This window comes from Anomaloglossus baeobatrachus, chromosome 3 (genome assembly GCF_048569485.1).
Source record: "Anomaloglossus baeobatrachus isolate aAnoBae1 chromosome 3, aAnoBae1.hap1, whole genome shotgun sequence".
Classification (NCBI taxonomy): Eukaryota; Metazoa; Chordata; class Amphibia; order Anura; family Aromobatidae; genus Anomaloglossus; species Anomaloglossus baeobatrachus.
Window position 1 is genome coordinate 265,569,188 of NC_134355.1, and position 13,022 is coordinate 265,582,209.

General features: G+C 46.7%; 1 protein-coding gene across 1 annotated transcript in view; it reads left to right on the forward strand.

The window, feature by feature from the left end:
* TXLNB (taxilin beta) overlaps positions 1 to 13,022 on the forward strand; it is a 144,935-nt gene that overhangs the window by 50,265 nt on the left and 81,648 nt on the right. The gene's annotated exons all lie outside the window — the stretch shown is intronic.

Genomic DNA, 13,022 nt, shown 5'->3' on the forward strand with positions numbered 1-13,022 from the left:
TCACCCAATGTAGTGCTCATAACTAGTGATGGGTGGACCCGGACTGTAAAGTCTAGATCTGCACAGGCTCAAAAGTACCCGAGTGCCAGGCCTGGGCCCGGAGTTCTCAGTGAACTACGGGTAACGATCCGGATCTGGCAACTCGGGTTATGAAAAAAAGAAGGAAAAATCAATAAAAAAAAGAATAAAGCAAGCGTGCTATACTTACCAAGTCTCCGGCGTGACTGTAACACTGCTTCCCGGTCGCTCATTCTACTTCCGGGGCCACATCATGCAAATGCACTGCTTTTCCCGCCCATCAGCAGTCCTGGCATCTGTGATTGATTGCAGTTAGCCAGCGCTGTCACACAAGGTGGGGGCGCATCTGACTGTAACCGATCACAAACTGAGGACTACCAGTGGTTGGAGGAAGTAGTGAATATGTATGAGTGATAATGAGCAGCTCCGGAAGTAGCATTAAAGCTGCGCAGAGACTAGTAAGTATAACGCGCCTGCTCCAATCCCCCTATCCCTTCTACCACCATTTTTAAGCACTGGATTCTGGTCCCCATAGACTTATATGGGGAACGTTGTCCGGTCAGATATCCGGGAACAATTCCGCCCATAACTACTTGTAACCTGTAATATTACATTTTTCAAGACAGGCATATACTGTATATACACCTTCCTTAACATTTTTTAGTGAGCTAACCTGATATGCTGTAGCGCTTTACAGACATCATCATCACTGTCCCTATTGGGGCTCACAATATTCACTGAACAAAAATATAAATGTAACACTTTTGGTTTTATTCTCATTTTTCATGAGTTAAACTAAAATATTTAACACTTTTTTATGTGCAGAAAGGCTTTTTTCTCTCAAATATTGTTCACAAATTTGTCTAAATCTGTGTTAATGAGCAATTCTCCTTTGCTGAGATAATTCATCCACCTCACAGGTGTGACATATCAATATGCTGATTGGACAGCATGATTATTGCACAGGTGTGCATTAGGCTGGCCACAATAAAAGGTCACTGTAAAATGTGTAGTTTCATTACACAGTCAAAGATGTTGCAAGTCTTGAGGGAGCATGCAATTGGCATGCTGACTGCAGGAATGTCCACTGTTCAATTCTGTTGTCCATGAATTGAACATTCATTTCTCCATAAGCCATCTCCAAAGGTGTTTCAAAGAACTTGGCAGTACTTCCAACCAACCTCACAACTGCAGACCACATGTAACCACACCAGTCCAGGACCTCAACATCCAGCATCTTCACATCCAAGATCATCTGAGACCAAACACTGTACAGGACATATGGCAAATTACGTGTATGGCGTTGTGTGGGTGAGCGGTATTCTGTTGTGAACGTTGTGAATTGAGTGGTTCATGGTGGCTGTGGGGTTATGGTATGGGCAGGCATAGGTTGTTGACAACAAACACAGGTCCATTTTTTTATGCTATTTTGAATGCAGAGAGATACTATGATGAGATACTGACGCCCATTGTTGGGCCATTCATGCATGACTGACCATCACCTCATGTTGCAACATGATAATGCACTGCCCAATGTTGCAAGGATCTGTACACAATTCCTGGAAGCTGACAACACCCCAGTTCTTGCATGGCCAGCATACTCACCAGACATGCCACCCGTTGTATGTGGTGTGGTGTATACGAGAGCGTGTTCAAGTTCCTGCCGATATCCAGCAACTTCACACAGCCATTGTAGAGAAGTGGACCAACATACCACAGGCCACAATCAACAACCTGATCAACTGCGTGGGAAGGAGGTGCATTGCACTGCGTGTGGCAAATGATGGTCACACCTGATATTGACCCCTGAACCACCCAATGCTGTAAAACTGTACATTTTAAAGTGGCCTTATAGTGGGGCCAAAATAAGGGTTCTTTTGCACTTTGTTTTGTCCCCCATTCAGTGGTCCCATCAAGGCTTACGTCTGTACCCTCTGCAAAGCGAGATTCTGACGTATGTGCTGACGGAGCCATTGACTATAATGGTGCAGACAGAGTCACCCTGTGGTCTGACATACAGCATTTTTAGTTGTCTGTGTTTCCACTTCCAGTAGGCGTATAGCTCCAAAAATGGTGCATGACAGAGCACACTGTGACTCCACCATTATAGTCAATGGCCCTGTCAGAGAATATGTCTGAATCCTGTTTTGCAGAGAGTATGGATAAAAGCCCTGATGAGACCACTGAACAGGGGACAAAACACAGTGTGAAAGCACCCTTGGGCCCGCAGCCAGCTGGTCTCCTACTTTATTCAGATGGCCTAGCCCCCTATCTTAGCCTTAGCTTTTCTTATTAATGTTAGCCATCACTTTAGCAGAGCATTCATGTATTGCGTGATTGTCTCTCCCTCTCTCTGAACCCAATGGAAGAGGCGAATGTGCAGATTACTTTAGACAGTTGTGTCACTATGCATACCTTTACTACTGAAAGCTTGTTCTATCAGTCAGCGTAGGGGTTAATAGACATTAATTTACAGTTTGTCATAAGGCAATTAGATCCCTGAACTAAAGATTAATCAAATAATGTATAACTTTTAATTAACTTATTAAGATCATGGCAAAAGGAGAAATGCTCACTAACAAAATTTTTAGACTCATTTGTGAACAATATGGTAGAAAAAGGCCTTTTGTGCACATAGAAAAAGTCTTAAGCCAGCTTTACACCTTACAATTAGGTGTGCAATGACGTTTGCTATGTGACACGCCCAGGTTGAATACGGGATCTAATGAGATCACACGTAGGTCGTTCATTTGCTGTCACACGAGCGTTAGTAGTCTATGTTAAATTGATCAATTTTATGTGCGCTCCTTTAGATCATGTGTTCTGTGACGTATGCATTGGGCACCCGTTTTTTTTTTTTTTTATTTATTGATTTGCCAAGCGTGTGTAATGTGTAGGGATGCGTTTTTACTATGTCATCTGCCATTCAGCTCTGCTACATGGCCGCTAACAGCAGCCACAGACAGCCATGTAGCAGAGCTGAATGGCAGATGACAGCAGACACAGAAAGAGCCGCACGATTAGAATGAACTCGGGTTAACTTCACCCGACTTCATTGTCATGCTGCGGCTCTGTCTGTGTCGCGCCCTGATTAGCGGTCACCAGTGAAGGACTCACCGGTGACCGCTAAACTCCTGAGTAACTGAATTGAGCAGCCCTCTCTCATATACTCACCGATCCCCGATCACCGGCGCTGCACTGCACGGCATTCACACTGCTCCGGCGGCTTTTACTATTTTGAAAAAGCCGGCCGCTCATTAAACAATCTCGTAGTCCCTGCTTTCCCCGCCCACCGGCGCCTATGATCGGTTGCAGTGAGACACGCCCCCACGCTGAGTGACAGGTGTCTCACTGCACCCAATCACAGCAGCCGGTGGGCGTGTCTATACTGTGCAGTGAAATAAATAATTAAATAATTAAAAAAAACGCCGTGCGGTCCCCCCCAATTTTAAAACCAGCCAAATAAAGCCATACGGCTGAAAGGCTGGTATTGTCAGGATGGGGAGCTCCACGTTATGGTGAGCCCCCCAGCCTAACAATATCAGCCAGCAGCCGCCCAGAATTGCCGCATACATTAGATGTTCAGGAACTGTACCCGGCTCTTCCCGATTTGCCCTGGTGCATTGGCAAATCGGGGTAATAAGGAGTTAAGGGCAGCCCATAGCTGCCAATAACTCCTAGATTAATCATGTCAGGTGTCTCCCCGAGATACCTTCCATGATTAATCTGTAAGTGACAGTAAAAAAACACACACACCCGAAAAATCCTTTATTAGAAATAAAAAACACAAACATATACCCTGGTTCACCACTTTAATAAGCCCAAAAAAGCCCTCCATGTCCGGCGTAATCCAGGATGGTCCAGCGTCGCTTCCAGCTCTGCTGCATGAAGGTGACCGGAGCTGCAGAATACACCGCCGCTTCTGTCAGCTCCACGCAGCAACTGAAGACAGCCGCGCGATCAGCTGAGCTGTCATTGAGGTTACCCGCGGCCACCGCTGTATCCAGTGACAGCTCAGTTGATCGCGCTATTCCCTTCATTAGCCACGTGGAGCTGACAGGAGCGATGGTGTCTTCTGCAGCTCCGGATAGATTGTTTAATGAGCGGCCGGCTTTTTCAAAATAGTAAAAGCTGCCGGAGCAGTGTGAATGCCGTGCAGCGCCGCGCCGGTGATCGGGGATCGGTGAGTATATGAGAGAGGGGGTAAGAGGGATAGACTAACATGGACAGAGAGAGAGGGACAGAGATAGTGACCGACTGACAGAGATTAGTGAATGACAGACATTGTGAGGCGCTTCAGAACGGAGCTTTTCAGCTGCGCTCTGAAGCGGACCTTTTTTAAGCTGCGGTGCTGAGCGCACACCTGTGCACATAGCCTCAGACATCAAAATCGTATGAGGGATGTCACACGCTTCAATTGGCTAGGTTCGTACAACAAAACGTCCAATATATGAGGAATAAACGACGTGTATGCGATCACCGTATTTGCGTTCAATCTTGATCGCACGTAGGTGTCACACGCAAATACGTCACGAACAATGCCGGATGTGCGTCATTTACAACTTGACCCCAACGACGGATTGTTAGATATATTGAAGCGTGTAAAGCGGGCTTTAGATCTTTGAGACAGCTCATGAACAACGGGAGAAAAAAGAAATGTCTTTCACTTATATTTTTATGCAGTGTAAGTTTCCTATCAATATGTCTTTGATTTGTGGGAGTAAGAAGGAGTACGCAGAAGAAACTCACCCAAACACAGGGAGAACATACAAACACCTTGTAGATGTTGTGGTTGGTGGGACTTAAACACCGATTCTCACTGCTCTTACAATACAGAATCTGCATCTGTAATTATGATTAAACCTTCTTTCCTTGAGGCCCCCTTCACATGTCCGCGAAAATCACGCACGTGTTTCACTGACGTGTCAAAGGTGCATTTTCCCCTCCGCCAGTCGTGTTTATGGCACTCCACGGAGAACAGGAACTTTCAACTCACCTGTCGCTGGCGTCGCTGTCCGTAGTGCTGATCTTCGGTCTCCACTCCTGCTGCTGCTTCCGGCAGCAGTGAAGTGAATATTCAATGAGCATAATGAGCAGTGGTCGGAAGCAAGTGACAGCAGCGGCAGAGACAGGAGGGCAGGAGAAGGTGAGTAAAGATTTGTTATTTTTTTCTCTGACACGTGAGTTTTCTCCGGCGCGTGTCACACCGGACCGCATCCACACTACATCCGTGTGGTCCGTATGCAGACCATGTGACACACGTGATGCCGGAGAAAACGTGGACATGTCTACGTGTGGAACACACGGACACGCGTATGCTCCACACGTACACGCGTATGCTCCACACTTACACATGTTCCATGGCAAAACACGCACGTGTGCGCAACCCATTGATTTAAATGGGTCTACGTGTGCCCGTGTCTCTGGTACGTGCAGGAACGGACCTAACATGTACCGGAGACACGTGCATGTGAAGGGGGCCTTAGACATAGGGGATGTCATAGTTGCAAGCCTACTTATAAAAAGATATGCATTACTAAAAGAAACCAATGCAATGCAGATCATATACAAATTTCAAGATAATTTTACATGAAAAACAGGCCGATAGTTATGGAAAATATGTTTTAGGCCCCATTCACACGTCCGTGAAAATCACGCACGTGTTTCACGGACGTGTCAAAGGTGCGTTTTCCCGTCCATGAGCCGTGTTTATGGCACTACGTGTGTTCTCCGTGTGTTATCCGTGATAACACACGGAGAACGAGAAATTTCAACTCACCTGTCCCTGGCGTTGCTGTCCGTGGTGCTGAACTTCGGTCTCCAGCCCTGCCGACTCCCCGCTGCTGCTGCTTCTGGCTGCAGTGAAGTGAATATTAAATGAGCATAATGAGCGGCGGTCAGCAGCAAGTCACAGCAGCGTCAGAGACTGCAGGGCTGGAGAAGGTGAGTAAAGGTTTGTTATTTTTTTCTTTCACACGTGAGTTTTCTCCGGCGCGTGTCACACGGGACTGCATCCACACTACATCCGTGTGGTCCGTATGCGGGCCGTGTGACACCCGTGCTGCCAGAGAAAAACGGACATGCCTCCGTATGGAGCACACGGGCTCACGTGTGCTCCACACGGAGGCACGAGCCAATGGCTGAACAGGTGCGTGCACATAAACCTATTGATTTTAATTGGTTTACGTGTGCCCGTGTCTCCGGTACATGCGGACACAGACCTAGCACGTACCGGAGACACGTGCGTGTGAAGGGGGCCTTAAACAGGTCTATAAAACTATTTTAGACTAAGTGCAAAGTACTAACTTACATAGTTGCATAGGTTGATATAAGAACTAGCTCCATCTAGTTGAACCTTCCTAAACCAATTGTACATTTTGTCACTAAATCACTTATAACCAACAATGTTTGGTGTACTGAGGAAATCATCCAACCCTTTTCAAAAGCTTTTATAGTCTCAGCCATTACTACCTCTTGTGGTAGGGCATTCCACAGTCTGACTGCTCTAACTGTAAAGAACACTTTTCTATTTAACTGATGGAATCACTTTTCTTCCACTCGCAGTGAATGCCCCCTAGTCTTTGGAAGAAATAAGTCATGTGCCAGTCCTTTATATTGACCACACATGTATTTATACATATAAATGAGATCTCCTCTGAGATGTCTTTTTTTTAAGCTAAACATATCTAACTTTTTCATCCTCTCAGCATATGGGAGGCCTTCCATTCCTTGCAATAATCTAGTTACCCACCTTTCAACTGACTCTAACTACTGAATATCCTTTTTAAAATGTGTAGCCCAAAATTGGATCCCATATTCCAGTGGCCTTAGGGTGGCTTTACACGCTGCGACATCGCTAGCTGATGCTAGCGATGGCGAGCGTGATAGCACCCGCCCCTATCGTTATGCCAATATTTTGTGATCGCTGCCGCAGTGAACATTATCGCTACAGCAGCGTCACACGCACATACCTGATCGGCGGCGGCGCTGTGACTGCCAAACAATCCCTCCCTCAAAGGGGAGGGACGTTCGGCATCACAGCTACGTCACCGCGACGTCACTAATAGAGTTGAGCGCGGTTCGCGGTTGGAGGTTCTCCAGTTCACGTCTCGAGTGATTTTGGGGGCTGTTCTAGATCGAACTAGAACTCGAGCTTTTTGCTAAAGCTAGATAGTTCTAGATACGTTCGAGAACGGTTCTAGTAGCAAAAAAGACAAGGTAATTACTAGCTGGCTTTCCGCTGTAATAGTGTAAGTCACTCTGTGACTCACACTATTATGAAATTTCAGCGTATAGTGTGCGGGAACAGCGCATTCAGATCACTGCTATTTGGATAATGGCGATCGCCTTTTTTTTTTTCCCTTGTCTTCCTTCCCTAAGCGCGCGCGTGTAGTGGGGCGGGCCAGCATGTCAGCCAATCCCAGACACACACACAGCTAAGTGGACTTTTAGCCAGAGAAGCAACGGCATGTGTGAGAGGATGTCCATGTCACATGTCCCTGCATTATAAAAACAGACATTTTCCTCCAGCACACCATTATCTGCCTTCTACGTCTTGGTGTCAGTCACCGCTGGCGTAGCTCCTGTCTCCGATACTGCTGTGTACGCTCTATACACAGCGCTATACAGAATAGGGATAGAAGTTTCTTGCAACCCTTGTAAGGGCTAATACCGGCAAGGTCAGAGCCATAGGTGACAGTCAGGTCCGTGAAAAAAGATTTTAACAGCTACACAAGATGACAGCGTCTGTGTAGCTAAGGTCAGGGATTTCCTCGCTGCATTTCCCCATTAGGAGGGATAGAAAGGGAGGCTTCCTTTCCTCTACCCAGACCCACAACCCTGCCACTGTACCCTCCTGCCCTTTGCACACTCAAACTCATTGTTACTAAGCCATTATACTAGCAAACACTGAGGAAACTTAGTGGCATCCTAAAAGTGGCTGTTGGACTTCATTATTGTCCCACTGGTGCAAAGTTATTTGCAGCACCACTGCATTGCACACTCAAACTCATTGTTACTAAGCCATTATACTAGCAAACACTGAGGAAACTTAGCGGCATCCTAAAAGTGGCTGTTGGACTTCATTATTGTCCCACTGGTGCAAAGCTATTTGCAGCACCACTGCATTGCACACTCAAACTCATTGTTACTAAGCCATTATACTAGCAAACACTGAGGAAACTTAGTGGCATGCTAAAAGTGGCTGTTGAACTTCATCATTGTCCCACTGGTGCAAAGCTATTTTTAGCACCTCTGCATGACACCCTCCTGCTCTGTTTTTAATAAGCTATAATAATAGCAAAAAATGCTGCCATTTAGTGGCATACAAGAAGTGGCTGTTGTGCTCCATTAGTGTCCCACTGGTGCCAAGCTATTTCTAGCACCTCTGCATGACACCCTCCTGCTCTGTTTTTAATAAGCTATAATAATAGCAAAAAATGCTGCCATTTAGTGGCATACAAGAAGTGGCTGTTGTGCTCCATTAGTGTCCCACTGGTGCCAAGCTATTTCTAGCACCTCTGCATGACACCCTCCTGCTCTGTTTTTAATAAGCTATAATAATAGCAAAAAATGCTGCCATTTAGTGGCATACCAGAAGTGACTGTTGGACTTCCATTAGTGCCCCACTGGTGCCAAGCTATTTCTAGCACCTCTGCATGACACCCTCCTGCTCTGTTTTTAATAAGCTATAATAATAGCAAAAAATGCTGCCATTTAGTGGCATACAAAAAGTGGCTGTTGGACTTCCATTAGTGTCCCACTGGTGCCAAGCTATTTCTAGCACCTCTGCATGACACCCTCCTGCTCTGTTTTTAATAAGCTATAATAATAGCAAAAAATGCTGCCATTTAGTGGCATACAAGAAGTGGCTGTTGTGCTCCATTAGTGTCCCACTGGTGCCAAGCTATTTCTAGCACCTCTGCATGACACCCTCCTGCTCTGTTTTTAATAAGCTATAATAATAGCAAAAAATGCTGCCATTTAGTGGCATACCAGAAGTGACTGTTGGACTTCCATTAGTGCCCCACTGGTGCCAAGCTATTTCTAGCACCTCTGCATGACACCCTCCTGCTCTGTTTTTAATAAGCTATAATAATAGCAAAAAATGCTGCCATTTAGTGGCATACAAAAAGTGGCTGTTGGACTTCCATTAGTGTCCCACTATTGCAAATCTATTTGCAGCAGCTATGCATTGCACACTCAGACTATTTGTTACTAAGCCATTATACTAGCAAACACTGAGTAAACTTAGTGGCATCCTAAAAGTGGCTGTTGGACTTCCATTAGTGTCCCACTGGTGAAAAGCTATTTGCAGCACCTCTGCATGACACCCTCATGCACATTTTGCTACGCTAATTTTATAGCAAACTCAGGGAATTCCTTGCTGCATTTGATCATTCGGAGGGATAGAAAGTGAGGCTTCCTTTACTGTCCTGGTACCCACAGAACACGGCCACTGTACCCACCTGTCCACTTTTGCCACCCTATTTAATTTGCCCAAAGAGCTGACTCTTTTTCTGCCTTCCTAAAATTGTCTGTAATACTAAGTTAGTGTTCCTTTGCTGCCAAGCAAGGTACAACACATGTGCATTCTACACTCCTTTCCATTTCCGGAACGCAATTATTAACTGCAGGTAGTCCAGCCAATCTGTGACGAAGGTGCAGGTGTGGATATAATGTAGCCTGCATCCAATGTTGGTTTTCTCGATGTCTGATAGCTCAACAATACCATCTGTTTCCACTTCCAAAACAAGTGATGACCTGCCAATCACACTCCCTGTTGCGTGTAAAGGGGTGGAAGTTCAGTGTGAAAAACCATGTGAGACTGCTGTCCCCACAGTCACAGAGGATGAAAAGCACACAGATGCACTTGATGGGGCAGGCGGTGGTTGCACAGGCATGCTAGGCCGCATTGTAGCACAGTGAAATTCACATTGCGACTTATGTTTCATTTTAAGTCGTGTACAGGGTGGGCTCCCCAGTATGCAGCAAAACCAGGCAACAGGAAAAGGACTCTAGTCAGTTGGGTTGATAAATGATTGTTTAACTTTACCAAAACAAACAATAAGAACCATGCATACAATTTAAATAATTGAGCAATCTATTCTGGGCCTACTACCTGCTAATCCCTCTGCGTAGCAGTAATTGTTTGTTTGTGCGTGTGTGTGTGTGTGTGTGTGTGTGTGTGTGTGCGAACACGACTTACCAGTGGCGCATCACAAGAGCTTCCCAGTTATCTACCTAAACAGAGACAAAACACATTACCCCCCCTGAATACCCTTGTTAGCTGAAGCCTCACAGATAAGGCAGATGATAACAGTGTGAATGCAAACCACACAGCTCTGCAACACAGTCATGGAAATCTTGAAAAGCAACAGTCAATGCAAACATGTGTCGCTGTCCCTCTATGATTTAAACTGTACGTGACAATTTGACAGTGCAGAGGCAGCAAGTCTTATTGTCTATAAATAGTCGGCCTACCCAGAACAGATATGTGTTTTGCTAATAAAACAAAGTGTTGCGTGCCCGCATTATTGTCTGGGCACAGCCTACCGTACCCGGGTACTGTGATGTCCAGTTGCCAGAAATACAGACTTTACGCTCCTCTCACGGTAAGCAGTATAGGCAGCACCGTAAAAATGTTGGTCTGTGGCACAGGATGCTGCTCACTGCCGTTACGGTACTCCTCACCAAACTCAAAAATGACTCCCCTCACAATTGAACGAAGTGTTTCCGCGGTGGCTCCTTGCTGTAACACACACCTTTAGCTTTCCCTTCTGTTCATAGACAGCATCTCCAAGTCCACACCCGAAGAGCAATTTCTCTTCCACGTCTAAGTGTGGAGAGGCAGCTAGTGCACATGCGTGTGCCGATTTACCCCAGCCGCAGCCTAACTACAGTGTTTCGCCTAGTGAGTATGCTCAGCCTGACTGTGCCATTCCTGAGCCTAAGTCTTCATTTCGGGATACAGCGCATGCTCCCACACTTAGTGCGAAAAGCCTCTTTGCACAGGTACTTGCACTGAGCATGCTCAGGCACTTACTGCATCAGAGACTAGGTCCGGTAATGAACTCTTTGGCCCTGCCCCTGATGTGGGGGGACCATATAGACCACAGGGCATCAGGTGTCCTGACGATGTGGCCAGGCCACTCCCAAATGGCTTGCAGAGGCCCGCCCCTATGACTTGTCACCTCATTATTGATGGTCAGACGATGACTAGTGAGGTGTTTGTGTCGTGGCAGCCATGAGGTCATTATTGAAGTTGCGGTTCCAAATAGGACGCTAGTTATGCCACTCATGACGTGTCACTCTGCTTTTGTCTCCAGGAGGTGCATTGTGGTCCACCCTGGTTTGGGGCGGACCCAGGTTATAAAACGGGCTGGAGCCAACAAGGAGGTGCGCAGTCTTCTATTATGCTCCGAAAGAGCACACCTCCATGTGTTGAACCCATTGCGGCTTTAGGCCAGAGGTTGGCAGGGATAGGGCATCGATGCAGGCCGCCACCACAGTTGGTAACGCAGAACGGTTAAGACCAGCTCCTGTCCTACCAGTCCTGCTTGTGCAGCCCAGTGGCATTAACAGGCCTGCTGATGCGCCTGCTGTCCACAGGTGGGGCCCCAAAGCACACGGTCAGCGTACTCAATGGCCCCTGTGATGTTAACAGGGAGTTCCTGGGCTGGGTGGGCGTGTGGACCCTGTGACACTAACAGGGCTCCCAGTCTCCAGATCCGAGTGGCGTCTAACTCGGTTTCATAGCCACACAGCTCTGTATCCTCCACCTAACCTTCCAGTTGCCAACCTCTCCTTTTCCATCTTGGAGCACGGTGGACACTGACTGCTGATGGGGACATATACCTTTCTCTTTCTTTTCTTATTAATTTTCGTTATATAGCGGTAGCATAGTATATACCACCTTATCCAAATCTGACAGTCCCACCGTAACAGATGGTGTTTCTTCAGCAAATGTTACTTTTGCTTAACCACCAAACCCACGGACAAAAACTTTTTTCCCCTTTCCAACACACCTATTCCCCTTTCCACCAGCATCTGTCCTTTTTCAACTCATTTTGTATATGACCAAAAGTGCAACTCTGCAGGGACACCATACTCAATGCCATCTCAGCACAGCAGCCAGCCCTCGGTCCCTCAGATGTGGACAAGTAAAAGACCATTTCCTCCTATCCATGACAAAGCGTTGAGATTCACTCTGTGCAGCACTGGTGTTTAGTGGAAAAGCATATCTAAGATTGCGTACCACCTTCTGCAGATACTTCTGTATACATGCGTCCCTTTCTATGGCAGGAATAATTTCGCCAAATTTTGTCTTGTACCGGGGATCTAACAGTGTGGCAACCCAGTAGTTAGCATTACTTTGAATTCGTACAATCCGAGGGTCATGTTGTAAGTAGTGCAGCAAGAAGGCGCTCATGTGTCTTGTGCATCCAGGAGAACCAAGTCCTTGGTGTGTTGGTGGCAGAGAGGTGAGAATCGTGCCTCCTTCCTCTGCCCTCTCCCCCCAACCTCGCACAACCGAAATGTGAGCAAGCTCTCACTCATCTGCTGAGTCTTCCATGCCCATCGCCAGTTCGTCCTCCATTTCTTCATGGGCTCCTGCACCTTCCTCAACACTTTTTGCTGATACTATGCGCCCTTGTTAATCCCTCTCCCCCACCATGACTGCGGCCTAGGTGCCGCTGACCATCTGGACCTCGTAGATCTTGTTATCCCTTCCGCATATGACTCCTCCTGTACTTCCTCCCCTTCCTCTTGTCCCAACACCTGACTCCGAATAATGCTTACAGTGTGCTCCATCATGAAGATGACCAGAATTGTCACGCTGAGAATGGCATTGCCAGTGCTAAACATCTTCGTCGACATTTGTAAACTGTGTAGAAGGGTGCATAGGTCCTTGATCTGACACCACTCCAGCAGTGTGATCTGCACCACCTTTGGATCAAGTTAGGCCAGGCTATATGTCATAACGTATTGCAGCAGGGTTCGGC